We start from the raw sequence: 6,371 nt of genomic DNA, 5'->3' as shown, positions 1-6,371 counted from the left end.
AAATTGAATTCAAGACTTTTTTAATGTATGAAACCTAGCTAAACAACTGCCGGTGGTGGTGTCTAACCATGAGACTCGAACCGATGTAAAAAATATTTATTTGTATAAGAAACCAGTAGAGATTGTGATTATAATGTTTATAGTCGTTGACCATGATTATGTACAATGTAACTGAAAATTGATCCCTTTATGTTACAGAAATTTTTTTTTTTTTTTTAAGTGACAAATTTCTGTCCAAAACGAGAATCAACTCAAATCTTCAATTAGCGGTTGCCGTAACATCTCGGCAACCGCTCGTCCGATTTTCACGATTCAAACGGCGTATGTATCGGCAGGTCGAGTGCTAAGTGTTTAACGCATCGCATACACTCTTGATCGACCGGATGTTGAATATCCGGAAATTAAATCGTTTAGTCCTATGTTTTGATTGCACTCACCCACCGTAAAACGTACAGATCCGATCTTTCGATAAATACGCTCAAACCTGTACGCTAGCGCAGCTGTAAATTATAAACTTATCTCAGAATGGATTTGACAACAAGCTTTGGTGGTGATATGTAAGATTACGTGAAAGTCACAGCTTCAAATTAAAAATTAGAAAAAATTGGCAAAAACATTATTATAAATATTGAAAAAAATATAGTTTGTGGAACCAGGACTCAAATTTAAGCAAGAGCTTATTTATAACAAAGGTATTCGTTGCGTAATTTCACAGCCTATGGTATCTAATGACGTAATGCTCTAGCATTTCACTTAATTACTTTTTATCTTCCTCATTCATAGATTTGTAGGGTATGAAAAATACCAAATCTTGTTGGGATTAAACCCAGAACTTTCCATTGACTCTACCACTCTTTCCGTCGTATATGTTTCCTCAGCTTCATTTAGGAATTATTATTCTGTTTTATATTTGCGCTAGGTATAGGCCGACATTTCTTCATTATATTTTATTCAACTACTAACTCGTAACAAAAATAAAACTAATTAGCCAACCCGTTAATTTAAATTGTAATCGATCCCTTGACTGTTCCGTTCACAAAAACCTTTTTTTCTGCATTTACAACCTCAGGCTGCTCTTCATAAAAATATAGGTTATAGGAAAGTAATTTGGAAGTCGTAAAATTATTATAGGCATTTTACTAAAAATGAATTGAACTTGCAAAATTATTTTATGGAGCCTGATGCATGTGATTTTTTTGGCATCTTATAAAATTATTACTTTTACGTACTTTTCATTTTAAAATAATGTGTATATGTATTTAATAAGCGTACAAGGAAGTAAAATAAAATGTTATCTACTTTTGATTTAAAAAAAAAAAAATTAATTTTGTAGGCTAACACGGAAGTCATAAGGGCCGACGTCAATTTTTTTTAAAATGAGACATCCATATTGTGAAAATTAACGGCTACTTACGGGCGATTTATCAGTCATAAAAATTAACGTTTAAAATTTATGTTTTATTACTGGTCTCGTTCGTCACCCGTGTTTTATTTCTATCGGAATAATTTCGTTATAATTACATTATTAAAATCAAAGGTGTTTAAAATTTAAATAAACAGATTTAAAGAAATAGAAATTAAAGATTGTTAACGATTCAGAAAATTGTTAAATTGTTGCGGAAATTCTCCTGATTCAGTCTTTTCTAATCTTACACACATTAGTGTTAATATTGTTTACGGTGAAAGTTTTCACAGCGATAAATATAATAAACCTTTAGATATAATGTTACTTAAAATTTTGAATTCTAATCTTATATCTGATCAATACACACCAGATTATAAAAATAAAAATTTTCTAAGATTCAACATCTAATGAATGAAAGTTTGATTCTAAATAATATTTATTTACTTTTAATGTCGCCACATAAGCTTGAAGCTTGGTGTAGAACATGAAAATATAATTTTGTAACATAAGAAAAATGCCATGCCTGACTGGAATTTGATATTGATCATGATATAGAAATTTTTGCTGAGTAATTGCAATGAAAAAGAAGGCGCTTATGTTTAAACTATTACACCACAGTAAAAAAAAAAACTGCAATTATTTTTGCGCTAACTAGATTCAACCGGTTTTAGTTACTGTCATTTGTTTAAAAATTACGGGCATGAAAAGCAATTTTTTTTGCAATTTTTTTTGAGGCCATCAACTTTGAATTGCTCTACAATCCAAACCAATAGAAATAACAATTTTATACTTTTGGAAATAGATTAAACGATTATTTCTCAATAATTTTAATTAAGATTTAGCCTACAAGTATTACTATTTAAGCCTACAAGGTTGTTCAAGTAAAAACATCACATTTTGGTTAACATTAGGTATAGTAAAAATAAATTTCCATTAATATCAGGCATTCATTTTGTAGAATTTTTATTTGTAGAGTTGAATTAATAAACATTCGCGTTTTATGGTGAGGATCACAATAATCGATTTAAAATTAGAAGCAGTTGTCTCAATGCTGATTACAGTATATTAATATTATGTCATTGTATATTAGTATAAATTAATTGCAATGCCAGTGTTAAGTCTGATGAGTTCATTAAGCCCTTAGTGTGGTATCTAACAAAGTATACGATATTTTATTTCCATATGTTCAGTTCATACTGGTTTGTTAGCAAGATTATTTAACGGTGCCACATTGCATTAGACAGTTTAGAATAGTACATTAATTTACATTTTTTTATCGGGTTATAAATAGTTTTTCTGTAACTATCTTAAGTTTCATATGAATGAGATGGAAACACCTTCGTTTCCCGATCAACATGGCTGAACAATTAAGGGTGGTTCCAGAATGTAATCTACAATGAATATAAATTTCTTCAAAAGCTATTTGACTTTGAATTTCGTAGCACGATTTACTTTGATGAAGTGCATGAAGTCTCTGCTAAAACATGCGGCATTAGTTGGAGGTCGGCACAAAGGATATGTAGAACAGCTAAGGAGTATGATAGTAATGACAGTTGTGTTCAATTTGAAATACCAAGGAAAAATAGGACATGGAATGCAAATCTGTTGCTGGACGATTTCAATTATCATGTATTGCACACAAACATATATCAGTACTACCCGTACAGTTCAGAATGATCCCTACTATTAAGAAGTTCAAAGAAGAAATACGAAAAAAACTGGATGTAAATCCATCATCTATGACTGTTCATCATATTGTAAAAAAAATTGGTTTTTGTTATAAAAAATTGAAGATGGTTGATGTTTCTTGGTGGAAAAACTTGATATTGCATTAAAAAGAATTAAATTTTAAACACATTTCACAAATTAAAAGCGTCACCTGACGATCAATGTATATTTTACACAGATGAGACGTGGATTAATGAAAATCATTCTCATAAATATATATATGGCAAGATTCAAAGCAAAATAAGATATTAAAAATAAATACTCATCAGAAAGGCAGTTGCTTAATAATATGTCATGCAGGTTTGGCTAAAACAGGGTTCATTAAAGAAATATTCACAGTAAATTCTTCACAGATTATCATTCAGAAATGAATAGGGACAGTTTTAAAAATTTGTTTACAAATCGGCATTTTCAATTACTTACAAGAAGGGAGTGTAATAATAATAGATAACACACAGAACTCCTTTTGTGGTAAATAAAGTTACCACCAACAGCTGGAGAAAAGCTGAAATCCAAACAGTAGCTTCACGAAAAGATGGTTGCTTGCAACCAATTTTATACATTTAAAAAAATTTATAATAAACTGTTGATAGAATATACAAACTGGTGTGTAATATTTATGAAAAAGGGGAATTTCTGTCAGACTTCAAAAAAAGTGTTATAGTCATGATATCAAAGAAAGCAGGGGCAGATAAATGTGAAGAATACAGAACAATTAGTTTAACTAGTCGCGCATCAAAAATCTTAACTAGGATTCTATACAGAAGAATTGAGAGGAGTGGAAGAAGTGTTAGGAGAAGAACAATTTGGTTTCAGGAAAAGTATAGGGACAAGGGAAGCAATTTTAGGCCTCAGATTAATAGTAGAAGAAAGATTAAAGAAAAACATACCAACATACTTGGCGTTTATAGACCTAGAAAAGGCTTTCGATAACGTAGACTGGAATAAAATGTTCAGCGTTTTAAAAAAATTAGGGTTCAAATACAGAGATAGAAGAACAATTGCTAACATGTACAGGAACCAAACAGCAACAGTAATAATTGAAGAACATAAGAAAGAAGCCCTAATAAGAAAGGGAGTCCGACAAGGATGTTCCCTATCTCCGTTACTTTTTAATCTTTACATGGAACTAGCAGTTAATGATGTTAAAGAACAATTTAGATTCGGAGTAACAGTACAAGGGGAAAAGATAAAGATGCTACGATTTGCTGATGATATAGTAATTCTAGCGGAGAGTAAAAACGATTTAGAAGAAACAATGAACGGCATAGATGAAGTCCTACGCAAGAACTATCGTGTGAAAATAAACAAGAACAAAAGTAATGAAATAGTAGAAATAACAAAGATGGATCGCTGAATGTGAAAATAGGAGGAGAAAAGATTATGAAGGTAGAAGAATTTTGTTATTTGGTAAGTAGAATTACTAAAGATGGACGACGCAGGAGCGATATAAAATGCCGAATAGCACAAGCTAAACGAGCCTTCAGTAAGAAATATAATTTGTTTACATCAAAAATTAACGTAAATGTCAGGAAAAGATTTTTGAAAGTGTATGTTTGGAGTGTCGCTTTATATGGAAGTGAAACTTGGACGATCGGAGTATCTGAGAAGAAAAGATTAGAAGCTTTTGAAATGCGGTGCTATAGGAGAATGTTAAAAATCAGATGGGTGGATAAAGTGGCAAATGAAGAGGTATTGCGGCAAATAGATGAAGAAAGAAGCATTTGGAAAAATATAGTTAAAAGAAGAGACAGACTTATAGGCCACATACTAAGGCATCCTGGAATAGTCGCTTTAATATTGGAAGGACAGGTAGAAGGAAAAAATTGTGTAGGCAGGCCACGTTTGGAATATGTAAAACAAATTGTTAGGGATGTAGGATGTAGAGGGTATATTGAAATGAAACGACAAGCACTAGATAGGGAATCTTGGAGAGCTGCATCAAACCAGTCAAATGACTGAAGACAAAAAAAAAATAAATAAACTGTATAATGTTTACTGATATGATTTTAAAGGCTTTATGTAATCTGTTATTCTTTTTTTTCAGATGAGTTTTTGATAGAAATATTGCAAATAGTTATAAAAATAAAAATAACAATACCATCAGTATAAAAACAATATTTACAAAAATTATCATTTATAATATTAACGAAGTAATCTGATAAAATATAAAAGTAATATGATAAATATAAATTAATCTGATAAAACTGTGTGAAAGGGTATATTATTAAGCCATGCCTGCATGTCACTGATTATTATAGCAACAAACAGGATGTACGCTTAACTATTGGTTGTGGCTGTACTTTCTGAATGATCTTTTCATACCTTTCTGAGCACAATTAAAAGCTTAATATTAAATACATTATTTTCAAAATATTGTTATCTTATTCAAATTGTTTCAATGATTACAACGATGTATTTTTTAGTTTCATTGAAACTAAAGGTAGGCTGTCTTGTAAAACATACTCTGCACGCTGAAATAACATCAGTTTTGGGCTAAATCTTAATTATAATTATTGAGAAACAATCGTTTAACCTACTTCCAAAACCAGACAATTTTTATCTACAATGGTTTTAATTTTATAGCAATCAAAGTTGACGTTCTCAAAAAAATGCAAAAAATTGTGAATTTTGTGCTTCTCCTGCGCTTAATTTTCAAATGAATTACTAATTAAAATTGGCTGAATCCAGTTAGTAAAAAAATAATTAATGTTTCCAATGATACTTTCATTTTGTGCGATTTTTTTTTAAACTGAAATATATAATAAACAGTTTAAACATAAGTGTTATCTTTCGTGGCGACCACTATGATAATATTGTTCAAAGTCATGTACCAAAACTACTTACAAAAAAAATAAAATTTTCAAAGCAGTTCTCTAGTGAAATTATTATCATAATTATTAATAACAAAAGTTCCATAAGCTTCAGAAACAATATAAATCTATTCACTATTAAGAATTACTTAAGAACAAAGTGTATGCAACACTTAAGTCATTAAGATTTATTATTAAATTATACTGTTAAAGTTAAGGAATCTTTATCTGACGATTCCAAAGATTTTTTTTAATATGTTAATAAAAATGACAACAGCAGAGATCTTATCCAACTTTTATTGCTTTTTGAAATGAGTATGCTAATAAGGGTGCTTATGTGGTAAAATGTTTTTGCTAATAAATTTGGGTGTGTCTATACTAACAATGATTTTTCCTTCACTAAAATTACATTTAACTAATGATCG

Source organism: Lycorma delicatula, chromosome 4, assembly GCF_047948215.1.
Source record: "Lycorma delicatula isolate Av1 chromosome 4, ASM4794821v1, whole genome shotgun sequence".
NCBI classification, from domain to species: Eukaryota; Metazoa; Arthropoda; class Insecta; order Hemiptera; family Fulgoridae; genus Lycorma; species Lycorma delicatula.
Note: the sequence above shows the minus strand (reverse complement) of the source record.